The sequence below is a fragment of the Zalophus californianus genome, chromosome 9 (genome assembly GCF_009762305.2).
Source record: "Zalophus californianus isolate mZalCal1 chromosome 9, mZalCal1.pri.v2, whole genome shotgun sequence".
Taxonomy (NCBI): domain Eukaryota; kingdom Metazoa; phylum Chordata; class Mammalia; order Carnivora; family Otariidae; genus Zalophus; species Zalophus californianus.
In genome coordinates, this window is record NC_045603.1 from 81,236,606 (window position 1) to 81,250,833 (window position 14,228).

Sequence of the window (14,228 nt, forward strand, 5' to 3'; positions counted from 1 at the left end):
AAAAAAGATTCTGCACCCAATTACAATGTGTGAGTTTTTCCCCCACACCAAGGAATTCTCCAACCCTAGCTGGGTGTCTTACAATTTAACTCAATTCTAACACTCTCTACCTGGAGATAGCATCAGGTCTCACAGGTTAAAGGGCTCAGTTCTACCTAACTGCCTACCACCCCACCACCACTTCACATGGCCCCTCACAAGTTCAGGTTGTCACCTGTTCTTCTGACCCACTGGTATCCAAAGACCCCTTCCTTGAGTTAGATTAATTCACTAAAGCAGCTTGCAGAACTCAGAAAAGCATTTTACTTACTAGATTACCAGTTTATTATAAAAGGATACAACTCAGGAACAGCCAGATGGAAGAGAGGCATAAGGCAAGGTATGGGGAGGGGGCACAGAGCTTCCATGCCCTGTCCTAGAGCATACTGCTCTCCTCGAATCCCCACATGTTCACCAACAAGGAAGCTCTCCAAATCCTATTCTTCTGGGTCTTTATGGAGGCTTCATTACAGAGAGGCATGATTGATTATATCATTGGCCAGTGGTAATTGATTCAGACCCACCCCTCCTCCCCAGCAGTCAGGAGGGTAGAACTAAGCCCACTAATCACAAGGTTGGCTCCCCTGGCAACCAGCCCCCATCCTTAGATGTTTTCCAAAAGTAACTAATTAACATAACAAAAGCTCTCATCACAGGAAATTACAAGAGTTCTGTGCCAGGTATGGAGATGAAGATCAAATACATATTTCTTATTATAAATCACAATCTCATACCACCTCTGGGAGCTTCTCAAGGACACTGCTCCCATAAAAGCATGTTGCTTCATCAACCTTCCTTCTTAGCTCCATTTCCTTAGCTTCCTAATCCAGTTCTAACTCTCCAACCACCCCACCACTTCCATGATTGACTTTCCTATTACTTATCTTATGGAAAATTACTCTTTCTAGCTTTTTTGTTGTGGTTGCTAAGTAAGTCAGTCTTCTTTCAAAACAAACCCTGATTTCAAATTTATTAAGTAATGTCTTCTGCACTCTATATTATACCCATTGGCCCATTCTCTAATCAGCTTTTGATTTTATCAGTATAAAATGCTGAAATATTATTTGGACATGTTTGCTGGCAGTTTCATTTGGTAATTATTTTTGTAGAAAGAAGAGGAAAAACCAGTTATTGAACACCTACATTGTGCAAGCCATTGAACTAGATAGCTCTCATTTTATCCTCAGGCAACATTGGCACTCAACACCAGCAGTCAACTAGAGCTCAATTGCAGTTGCTTTATTTACATCTGGCCAAGTACTCTATGGCTCACCTCTGTCAACTATCTACTTTCATTTCACTTTTTACAAAGGCATGCAACTTTGCCTTCTGGTATTCTGGAGTGGTGCTAGTCAAAGATTAGTCTTAGACAGTTGCATTGAATCACCTGGAAATTTATTAGAAACTCATCACCTTAGAATCAGCTCTAGACATACTTTCTATCCCTAGGTGGTTAGTATGCACGTCAATGTTAGAGAAGCACTAATTAGAGAACTAAGATTACAGAAGCTTTACAAATACTTCCCGATTAAGTTCTGTATTCAACCAAGACTGCTAGCTCAATATAAGAAGATGTTGATGACCCTGTATTTCCAGAAGAAAAAGCAAAATAGTTTAATAGTGCAAAAGTAAAGAGAAAGGAAAGGCTTTAGTTCTGAACATAAGCTATTCACAAAAATTTTAAAAGTAATTTCATCTACCAAATTCCCTTCCATACCCCCCATTAAATAAGATTTCCTTTTGTCCACACCTTAACTGTAAATGCTTCATTTTTAACTTTTATGAACTTACACATTCTGTTTAGATAATAAATCATTCCTTTTGTTCCTTGGCAACTAAGGAATATATCTGCCTTAAGATTTGTAATTGCCATGTGTTTCAGAAATGATATCCTTGAAGGAAGAATTATGGTTTAAATTTCACTTATGTTAGGAAATTTTTACAAATATAAGTAAATCCTCTTTGAAAGTGCCAAATGGAGTTTTTGCTAGTTCTTTTATAGCTAGCAAAAAACCACTATGGATGTCTGTCATTATCTATAGTGTTTCTTTGCTAGTTGCAGGTTTGTTTCCTTATGTCTTGCTATCTTTTTTAAAAGGGGAGTTTAGGGGCTAGAAATATGAGATAGTGTTAGAGAAGAATAAATTACACATTATAGACTTTTAGGGACCTATAAACTTTTAGCAGCACCTGGGTGGCTCAGTGAGTTGTGTCCAGCTCTTGATCTCAGCTCAGGTCTTGATCTCAAGGTTGTGAGTTGAAGCCCCATGTTAGTCTCCACTTAAAAAAAAAAAGAAAGAAAAAACTTTTAAATGTTCAACAAGTAGGGGAAGCTGAGTTGGGTGGGGGAGCAGGAAGCTCAAAAGGATATTTGTAAACTGTTTTTTTTTTATTTAAATTCCAATAGTTTCCAAAAAACTAAACTTCCTGGTTTTCTTTAGATTTTATCAGCAATGTTTTCACAATCTCTCTTTGCTATAAAAATAGATGTAATACATTATTTCAAATTATACTAATAAATTTATAGCCATGTCATAAAGATATTGAAAGCTATAGAAATAAGTACATTTGAAATCAGTACATACAACCTTTATATCCTGGTTTTTTTCTTCCTTTTGTTTTTCGATAATATCATTGGATTTTCTTATGTAATTTTATCATAAGCATGGTACATGTTGTCTCATAGTCTTCATAACTACTTAAAATGACCAGCGGGTCAAGTCTCATACTTTATTTATCTATTCACCTCAGGATATTCAAATCATTTCCCAAATATTTCCTGTTATAAACAAAGCTTCAAGAAACATATTTGTGTGTATTATTATTTCTATATGTTGGCTTATTTACTTGGTGTACAAAAATGTTAATGGACATGTTTATTTTAAAAATAAAAATAATTTAGAGAGAAGAATTTAACTTTAATTGAAAACTCTAGTTGAATAAAATATGAATATTTTCTAAATTTAACTCCCCCATTCTTAACTCCAAAAAATTCTTGTATTTCTTTAAAAAAAAAGAAATTCCACAAGAAAAACTTAAAAGTAACTATCCAGGTTAACTTAAATACATTTGCTTTTTTCTGTCAATTACCTGGCAAATTTGAGATTAATCCCCTTTCTGATTGAACTTTGCTTTGCACGAATAGACACAATCCTTAAGGTTAATCAGTACAGTTAAAGCTCTTGGTCTTCCAAGTCCTATTTAGTTCTCCAGATTATTTATTTCAGCAAAGAAATATTTTAACCAAGGGGTTATAGGGTTAGAATCTTAATTCATAAATTTTGTGGGGTTACTACCCAAGAAACTTTAGCTTCAACCATGAGCTATTCATTATTAAAGGACCACACTGCTATTTCTTATACCCAATTTATTCTCTGCTACTTGTCTTAGATTTTTAAGTACGGTGTCAAAATCCAAGGGGAATAAAAAATTCTTAGATAATTGATGAGCAAACACTCTAAAGTTTAAGAGAGCAATGTTAGTGGATTATGTGACAATAGTTTTACAAAGATATTGTCACTGCTTTGAAAACCTTAAAGATGCTTTTCCAAATGAAATGGTTAATATAAGTGAACACACATTCTGAAGTGCACTGTGGCCTGGCAACATTCTCCTCTGTGAACACAGAATTTCTGGGCCTCAGAACAGCATTCAGAATGTCGTTGACAAATGATAATTAATTTAATTGTGAACAGCTGTTTCCTGGGCCTGTGCCTTTTCAAGTGAGGGGGTTGAACATAATAAACACAATCACCCAGCTAGGCTCCAGGAGGATAGGAGTTCAGAGACATGAGAGGTGCGTCTTCTGAAAAAATTGAAAATGTGATAAATTTCACTTCCTGTTTCTTCATTTTAGAAGGAACTACTTGTCTTTATCTCTTACATTTTATTACTGATTCTCACTGGGAACATTAGCAAAGGATCCATCCAGAATTTAACTGTTTTTTTGTTGTTGTTTTAATAAGGAAAAGAGACACTCTTAAACATTCTGAAAAAGTATAATGAGTCAACGTATAAGTATTAATAATGTCTTATTGTGGCAGTTAGATTTGTGTTAAGTCCTGGGCTTTAATTTTTTTTCTCATGAAAGTAGATTGTCTTAGAACTTCAAGATTAATGATCTCTGACAACTGTAAAAAAATATAATTACTGGGAAATGTAAAATTAGAGATAATGAAAACTGTTGAGGCTAGTGTGGTTCTGGAATCAATATGAAGTGTTAAATTAGGTCTCAACATATCTTCTGTTGATTCTAATCACACTCAGCCAATTAATCACCTTACCTCGTAACTGTCAAACATGCACTGCTGACAACAGCCATTTTATAGCCTGAAGTTTAGAGTATGCAGAATTCTTTTTTTAATGTTTGTTTTTTGCCTCCATTTTGTTTTCATACATATTCTGAACTGTTTTTGCGAATTGTTTCACTTTCATCTAATCATCCACAGTTAGCTATTTTCCATTACCACAAAGAAAAATACTGCTGAAGAGATTTGTTTCAGAAAAAAAAAGTATTGCTTGACTTATAGCCTTTAAATGAAAACCCTGATGAATTTATTTTCAACTTTCTTTATATCTTGAGATATATATATCTGACCTTTGAGCAACATGGGTTTAAACTGCATGGATTCACTTATCACAGATTTTTTTCAATAAATACAGACCACTACCATAAATGTATTTTCTCTTCCTTATGATTTCCTTAATAACATTTTCTTTTCTCTAGCTTACTTTATTGTAAGAATACACTATATAGTACATACAACATAAAATGTTAACTGTTATCAGTAAGACTTTCAGTCAACAGTAGGCTATTAGTAAAGTTTTGGGGGAGTCAAAAATATATTAGGATTTTCAACTGTATGGGGGGTTGGCGCCCCTACTAATCCTTGTATTGTTCAAGGGTCAGTGTGTGTGTGTGTGTGTCTGTGTATGTGTATGTGTGCACACAAGCATGCATATCAGAAGAGACAATATATTAATAAATGTTGGTGACTTAAGTATGTATCTGCTGACCTTACTGAGTAAACTAAATAGTTAAGTTTTGATTTAAAAGGAATCTTCAGAAATCTTTCTCTTTTTTTTTTTTTTAGATTTTTTATTTATTTGAGAGAGAGAGAGCAGAGTGAGCAAGAACACAAGTAGGGGGCAGAGGGAGAGGGAGAAGCAGACTCCCCACTGAGCAGGGAGCCCAATGTGGGGCTCAGTCCCAACACCCTGGAATCATGTCTCGAGCCAAAGGCAGATGCTTAACCAATGAGCCACCCAGGCATCCCTACCTGTTAAAAAATTTCTCCCTCTTCACCTCCTCCTTCTCCTCCTCCTTCTTCCCTATAACATGGACCAGCTTTCAGTTGAATCACTAGCAACCCTATTGAACCATGAGGTGACCACCTGAATGGAAGTCAAGTGCTTAGGATAACAGATAAGGAAAATAAAAGCTTGGATCACCAATACTATCTTAAGGATATCATAGTATATCCCCAGACCTAGAGAGAAATAAACTATATCGGGCTTAAGTCACTGTCATTTTGTCTTCTTTCATACTGTTTTGTTGTAATGTGGAGCTGAACATGATCTTAGCTAATACACAGAGACAACATGGCCATTACGGAATACGCAGGAGAACACCACTGAGCTGGCACTCACCCACCACACCCTGGCCAAGACAAATTAGAATTAGAACACATTCATGGGGAAACAGCAGTTTTAAATGAACTTTTAACATAAGATTATAAAGTATTATGAATTGACTTAAGGATTTCTTACCAGTGGGGCACCTGGGTGGCTCAGTCAATTAAGCATCTGCCTTCGGCTCAGGTCATGATCCCAGAGTCCTGGGATCGAGCCCCGCATCGGCTCCCTGCTCTGCGGGGGGGAGGGGGGGGCTGCCTCTCGCTTCTCCCTCTCCCTCTGCCCTCCTCCTGTTCACGCTCTCTCTGTCAAATAAATAAACTCTTTAAAAAGAAGGATTTCTTACCAGGAAAAGATCACCCAGATTATGGTCTATGATAAAAAGCAGAAAACTCCATTATAAATTTCCCTTCTTGGGGTACCTGGGTGACTCAGTTGGTTAAGCATCTGGCTCTTGATTTTGGTTCAGGTCATGATCTCAGGGTCATGAGATCAAGCCCCACGTCAGACTCTGTGCTCAGTGCAGTCTGCTTGAAATTCTCTCTCGCCCTCTTCCTTTCCCTCTACACTTCCACCTGCTCATGCTCTTTCTCTCCCCCTCCACCTGAAATAAACAAATAAATAAAATATTTTTAAAAAATAAAAAATTTAAATTTCTCTTTTCAACCAAAGGAGCCCTACCCATAAATGTAACTTTCTTGATACTTAATACTCTAATCGTGTGTTTGCAGTTTCCTCCCACTATTCAAAAAGTAAAAGAGGAAGTAGTGGTGTGTACCATTGATAAATGTATGCTCATAATATTTTATTTTTATATAAAAATAAAATGGTAGTGAAGTGTAACTTTTAGTTCCAAGAAAATATTTTGCCATATGTTCAACATGTTCTTCTTAAATAAAAATAGTTGAATTCCTCTTATAGTAATGTCAAAGATAAAGATTATTTTAAAAACACACAAACAAGTTCATAGCAGCATTGTTTGTAATAGCCAAGAGTTGTAAAGAACCTTAAATAGTCTGGCAACAGCGTAGAAAATCTATGGTATGTATGGTATGTCCAAGGGATGGGACACTATATAGTAATGAAAATGAACAGTTATACACAAATACATAGATGAACTCACAAACACAGTAAAAGTAGCCAGATATAAAAGAGTACATGCCATATGAGTCCATTTATGTGAAGTTCAAAAGTAGGCAAAACTAATCCCCCGTGTTAGTAGTTAGGATAGTGATTTCCTTCATGGGAACCAGTGATGAGGAGGAGACAAAATGGGCCTTCCAGGGACCTGATAATTCTTCACCCTGTACTCACTTGCAAAAGTGACAAGTTCATCTGGTAAAAATTCACCTAACTATAAATTTATGATTTTGTACCTTTGCGTATATAAGATATACTGAAATAAGAAATTGACTTGGATAAAAGCAAATCAAAATAAACACCACCTAATTCTGATTTTTCCCATCCTTACTTCCTGAATCTAAATAAGAAGTTAGCACATTCAACATCCTACACTGTAGCCAGCACCAGGATTTTGAGTGACACAGTGATCACCTCCTTTCCATCCTTTGTTTTTCCTGGATAGTCTCATTTTTGAATGGGAATCACCTGGTCCCTATGAGTTCCTTTTGTATCTTCTCCAGTATTGCATTTGGAGGATTACTGGGCGGGGGGGGGGGGGGGTCTCAGAGTCTAGATTTCTCCCCATCTGGTTTCTTTTTTATCCATTTTTTAAAAGTTGCTCCCATTGGCAGACAGAGACTTCATCCTATTCAGTAGCAGCCCTAAACAAGTAGGCCCAATCGGTGGTGACAGGTGCTGGCTTTTGCAGTACATATGCTAGTTGTGACTGATCAGTGGCTCATACATTATCCTAGTGGGTTATTACACTTGGAGCTTTCACTTTATTCTTTTTCTCCTCCCCTCCTCTAGAGCTTTCACTTTTAGCTCATCTAGAGGGGTTAAAAAAATTAATGTGCTATAGGCTTGGCATTTAAAATTCATTATCATTATTATAAATGTTTTCTGCACCCTTGCCATGCTTTTAATAATTGACGACAGAGCTCTAAAAGCCACCATAGCCAGGTCTAGAGGACCTCTAGCGAGAAGGACATAATGCAGTCCATGGCAGCATCTCTTGGGAGCCTCGGGAGGCCTACAGACCCTGCCCTCATGCCAGGAAGGCCTGATCGGCAGTGTCACAACAACACCATCCCTTCAGGGAATGAAGAGAGGACTTTGGCCTCATCCCGGGGTACTCTTATCTTCACATAAATCCCTCTGTTGATTAAACAAATGACAAAGCAAAGATGGGGTTGATAATGGTCGCCACTGTGGCATTGAAAGTGGTCTGCCAACCTTTCTTAATGTTGTAGTTCTTTATGCAAGTACCTTGGGGTAGGATGGGCTGGTCTTGTTGAATGCAGGGCAGGAGAGGAGCCTTACCACTTGAGCTGCTCCCCTCCCACCAGTAGCTTCTAAAAGGGCTCTGCAGGTGACACAGACACACTGCCCTGAGTCTTTGTCCTGATAGAATGGTATAGTTCCCAGGCCACTGGAAGAGCAACTTCCCAAATCCAGTCTCTAGTGGAGGCCAGACTGGTTGTGTAATAATCACTTGTAGAGTTGGTCAACATTCAGATTGCCAGGCCTGATTAAATTTAGTGGTGGGTCTTAAATATACAAGAAATCTGGATATTTAACAAGTTTCCCAGGTAATTCTGATGCACAGACAAGTTTGGTCCATGGGCATGATCAGGACAAAAACCTACGCCCATGTTTCTGAAAGTAAGGACCAGGGACCATCTGCATCAGTCCCCTGCATATCTGGGATGTGCATATTAGGACATGGAAGATGACACTGAGAAATGGCTCATGAGGGCTTCTTTAGTTGAATTGAACAAGGACTTCACTGTATTGAAAGTCGGGTGCTACTGGATCTGGAACCATTTCCATGTGAATCAAAGGCCCTATCCAGTTTCCCTGATAGAGTTTCTGAACTTCAGGCAGGGCCAGTTTCCCTTCTGAGAGACCCACTGGTGTCTTTGCTTAACTTGCTTACTTTATTTCTTTTCTCCTCTTTGCCCCTCCAAGAATCCTTTATCTAGGCTTACGGTTAGAAAAATCAGCTAGGACTTATTCATGTTCTTCCAAGTCTCTCATTCTTGGATCTCTGTCAAAAAGTAAAGTTCTTTTTTTTTTCTATGATCTGCTGAGACCTCCCTTTCCCAAGACATGAAGTTGGAAAACTCTAGCATAAGGCAGAGAAAGGGCTTCAGTGTATAATAAAGGCAGAGGGAATACACACCAATTCTGGTAACTTTCTATTTCTTGAGCTAGTGTTAGGCATATGGGTGTGTTTAGTTTAAAAAGACACAGTGATTTGTGCATCAGTACACTTGTGATTCATGCACTTTTATATATGTATATTATAATTCAATAAAATTTACAATAAAAATTTGCTGATATCTCAAAATATTATTGTGGCCATAGGCAGATTGGTTGATCAGTTGGTAGAGGGAAACAAAGTCAGAGATACAGGTATATTCTGAGTAAAAATTGTTAATGGGAACTGTTTCAGTATTTTAAGTACAAGTTATTTTTAATTTCTTCAATTTAAATTCTTCAATTTATCCATATCCTTAAAATTGTCAAATGCTGGGGTGCCTGGGTGGCTCAGTCGTTAAGCATCTGCCTTTAGCTCAGGTCATGATCCCAGAGTCCTGGGATCGAGCCCCGCATCGGGCTCCCTGCTCAGCGGGAAGCCTGCTTCTCCCTCTCCCACTCCCCCTGCTGTGTTCCCTCTCTCGCTGTGTCTCTCTCTGTCAAATAAATAAATAAAATCTTTTTTAAAAAATTTGTCAAATGCTTTAAAATTTAAAAAGAATAAGAACATTCTTAAAGTCTCTATTCTAAATGAGGACAATAATCAACAGCAAAAGCAATTTCCCAATCATGCTACCTAAGGATGACCTTTTGAGGGGGCTGCTCCAGCAGTGAATTTTGAGCATATTCTCTCACATAACTTTATTGTTGTGGAGTTCATTTGCACAAGAATATGTCAATCTGTGGATAGATCTGCACACACTTGCTGGAGCCAATAGAAAACTTCAAAGAACTTATAAGAAACAGAATGCTTTTCAGAGAGGCTTGCAAAGTCAGAACTCTGTAAGTATTTATATAAGAAGCCACTTAATGTCTGCTTGACTGATGGGAACTTCAATTGCCATAGGGCAGTTGCTGAATAGAAAGTAAAGTGTTTGTAAAGATGAAAGAGACAATACTCCTGTGTGCCCTCTCCCAAGGGTCAGCGTTCTACAACATCCATGCCAAAGAATCACATGAGGGCCTCTTGAATGGCATTTCCCAGGCTGGTTTAAGAGAAATTGGAAGCAGGCAGAATTGTCTCTGGTGCCCAGATTCTCTCTCAGATCCCCTGTGCTTGCCACCCCCATCCTTACTCTCAACCCGCAAACACACACACCATTTAGCTTCTTATTCTTTTTCCCTTTCTTGTTCTCAGCTGGATGACATTAAATTCAATCTTTTCATCAAATACATGTAAAATAGCCACTCTGAGGGATTAACTGGTAATTCGTGTTACCTGAAGACAGTTAAACGCGTTCCCTGTGTCCTTCCCTTTGTAAACAGGGAATTCTGGAAAGAGAGTTTTCAGAACATGTGGTAGGATGGGTATTTCTGGCCAGAAGGCATCTCTGCCTCACCTCAGTGTTGTGCTAAGAGTCATGTCACCCCACAAAGCCATTCCATTCCTCCCTTGTTTTTTGTTGTTGTTGTTGTTGTTGTTTTTCGTTTTTGTTTTGTTTCAGTTTGCATGAATGCCAAGTACCTGAGTTTTAGGAAAGCATTCCACTGCCATGTCCTCTGCTAATAGGTGCAGGAAAGTGGCTTCTTGCAGCAGTGGCTTCTAGGTGAGCGGATAAGAAGTGTGCCCTGCAGGTTCTTACCACCCCCTCTGCGGACAAGGGAATTTGCAAAGGTTTAGCCTACCCGCTCTCTTCTCCCAGACCAGGCTGTGGTCCCCTGCTCTAAGCCCAGTGGCTAGCATGTGAACGCTGTGGATGAGGGAGCTCTGCCCCAAACCACCTCCATATGGCCCATCAACGTAGTCCTGCCTACTGCTGGGAGAAGTGGGTGCTTAGCTTCTGTGTACCTCCATTTCCTCATCTGTCAAATGGGAACAGCAACAGTGCCTATCTTATGTCATTATTATGAAGATTAAATAAATTCAAACCGGAAAAGTGCTTGAGCACAGTGCCTCGTAAATAATACTCAGTCCATGTGAGCTATTGAAGCACCCAAAACCAATCTTTTCAGAGAATTCTCCACATGATAGAGGTCGGAACTCCTGGGTGACACCTTATTTGTATTTTGCATTAGGATCTACTTCAAGTAGTCTTCTACTTGAATGTGCTTCATCAAGGGATCCTGGCTATCAATCTTTAGTGCTCACAGCTTGCTGGGCGCATCGACATCCCCTGGCTCCTTTAATCCCCATGACGATCCTCTGAGGTAGGTGTTGCTGTTTTTCTCGGTTTACAGATGACAAACTGAGGTACAGGGAGGCTCACTAAAAGCCCAAGGTCACACAGCTACTAACTGGCAGGACTGGGATTAGAATACAAGCAGTCTAGCCCCCCAGTCCACAGAGGCCGCCGTGTTGTACCGTACACTGCACTGCCTACCGTCTGCCTCAGGCCAGAAGATGCAAACATGCCTAGTGGTCTGAGACAGGGGCTGGGGGTAACAGGCCCGCCCCCAGCACTGATCCGCACCTGCACTCGAATGACAGCCCAGGCATAGAATGTTGGATGTTCTGAGTGTTTTTAACATTTCAAGTATTTTTCATATCCATAGTCTGTAAACACTTTCCTCCGACAGTCAGGGATAAAAATAGCATAGCTTTTTAGCAGCTAATACTTTGAGCAGTTGTAGGGGAGGGAAAATAATTTTGCCTCTACCCTTCTACATTCTATGGCTGAGACAACCCCCCTGTAATAAAAGATTAATAGGGGTGGGGAATTTTAGGTTCATATGTGCAGGAGCCCCACAAAAATGAGATTTAGAAAGGTGCCAGACGAGAGACGCTTGCTTACATACCCTCCTGAGCTAAGGAAAGGGACAGAGGGCGGGTGCTTCAAAGAGAAGAGAGAATGTTTGGTAAACAAAATTGGCCCTGCCAGGCAGATAAATCTCTCAAGTGAAGAAGTTCTGTCTGCTAGGAGCTCTCTTCCTGGTACAGGCCCCTTTCTAATGTAAATTTCCTGTCTACTCTGTTTTCAGAGTTCCCCTGTGTCTGCTGTTTCTCAAAATAACCTTATGCCAAGGAGGCATATTTTGGGGCAGCATATTCTGCTACTTTTTACACTTAATGTATACTAGGAACTGAGCTAAGTGCTTTACATTGATTCTGTCACTTAATCTTCACAAAAACTCCATGAGATAAGTATTGTGACTCCTTCCACTTTATAGATGGGACTCAGAGAAGTTAAGTAACTTGCCCGAAGTCACACAGCCAGCACCTTGTAGGGCTGTGATGGGGATTAAATGAGATAATGTATGTAAGCAAGTGCTTGTGTATTACTTGTGATGTCCCCAGACTGTTCAATGAATATAAAAAGGTAGGATTCTTTATCTCCCTCTTAGGAGAGACCATTCTGATTCAGTCAATGTGGAAAGAGATCTTCACCAGCTAAAACAATTATGCTAATTACCAGCTAGAAGGAAGATTTTTAAATCAGCTGCCTATGGAAAATATTCAGATTCATCAAATTCTCCTTTTAACTGAAATTAACTTCTGGTTCCCTAACTGATTTAACTTAATGCGTTTAACACTAGGAATTTTGTGGGGAAATAAACTATAGTCAGAGCTACATCATATATTTATTTTTCTTTCATCTAATTATATTATTATTACTTAAAAGTTTGGTGGGAATTATATTTTATGGCCTGAAATATGTCAGTCCCAACAGAACAGACACTGTACTAACACTTCCTCCTTTTCTATCCTCATTCCCTTTCCAAGTCCAGTCCATTCTTCCCACCCACCACCTCTCCAAAGCCAACCAGACCATTGCTCCTGGTTCTATTTTGGGTTGTAACAGTGGCTTCCAACATTCTCAGTGGGACTCTTGACCAAAGAAGTTATTAAGCAAGCATATCTTCCTCTTCCTAATATGGACCTCTCATGGCATAATTTGGATATGTAATCAGATTAGAAGACACGTTCCCCATCTCAGGTGAGGATGAAGGGAAGACAAGAGTGCAGAGGAAGAACACCCCGTCCTGCCACACTCCAGGTCATCCTCTGCTAGGGTGCAGGAGAGCTGGCACTGCTCAGAGCCCCAGCATGAGAAGCTGGGTTTGGCTCCTTACCCCCCTCCCCCAACCTCGTATGCTAACTGGCGTCTAAATTCCCAGAGCATTCAAAGGGTTAGCAAGCATACTTTTAAATGCCTTCTTTCTCCCTGCCCTCTCCTTCTCCTCTCAGACCCTGATTTCTTTGCCCAACGGAGTGGATCTGGAGGCACTGCCTGCACAAATCCCCACTAGCACAGAAAGGTGATGAGAGGAGGGGCAGGTGGATGACAAGGATGGTGTTTTAGTCACTGCCTAGTCACCCCACTGTCAAGGGGGAGATTCCCACCCTACGGTTCTGAGGATGGCCAAACATCTGACACCTAACATTGGACAGATGAGCTCAAAAACAACTTCTTAGTCACATACCCTCACAGCCTAGGGATGGAGGACACAGCGCCCCATGCAGGGTCACATGGAGGTTGCACTCGGATGGTGTGAACATCCAGGGGCTGTGGGAGGCAGGCTTTGTAGTGTCAAGAGGGTGGGGTGCCCTCTGGTTCAGATATGATTGGCTTGTTTGAGTAATTCCACGGGCTGGCAAGAAAAGTGAGGGATAAGCAGAAACTGTGCCTGGTCCCCTTGATAAGGAGGGTGGTTTGGCAAGGGGGCCTTTTCCGTGAGAACACAGTGGGGTGGGAAATTGGCAGTTCAGCCATTCAAGCCCTTCCCAATTTTACCAGCTGTCAGGGCAGCACATCATATTAATTTTAGGCCTTATATCGCAGAAGGTGAGTACAAAGTGGAGTCTATGTAAAACAGCTTTCAGTATACACAGGTAGATGAAGAGCAAGTTAAAAACTTGAGAGACAAAGTCTATCATGTGAGCCGATGTTGTTGTTCAAAGCCAGAAATAGAGTGTGATGTTCAGAGGTCCTCCTCTGCTCTCAAGTCTCCAGATACTCAAATATTAGTTCGTTTTATTTTTTTTTCTTCTTTCATAAGAAACTTGTTTGCTTTATATTAAACCTAGGTAACTATTTGGGAGGAAATATATTGTTAGGATTATGTGAGATACAAATATGGAAAGCACACAAATTACAAAGTCTTATATCAATGCAAGGTCATCCTTTCAATACACTAAGAATAATACCGGCTCCCACCTTCACGCAGAACTTACTGTGCACTTTACACACACCGCCTCTTGGCTAATTCTCCTGCCTGCCCAGTAAACCACT

General features: G+C 39.8%; 1 protein-coding gene across 1 annotated transcript in view; it reads left to right on the forward strand.

Moving 5' to 3' along the window:
- LMNTD1 (lamin tail domain containing 1) overlaps positions 1-11,171 on the forward strand; it is a 496,795-nt gene extending 485,624 nt beyond the window's left edge. The window contains exon 11 of the transcript XR_003519677.1: positions 11,074-11,171. The gene's annotated coding sequence lies outside the window, so the exon portion shown is untranslated. The remainder of the gene's footprint in view (positions 1-11,073) is intronic.
- The last annotated feature ends 3,057 nt before the right edge of the window (positions 11,172-14,228 follow it).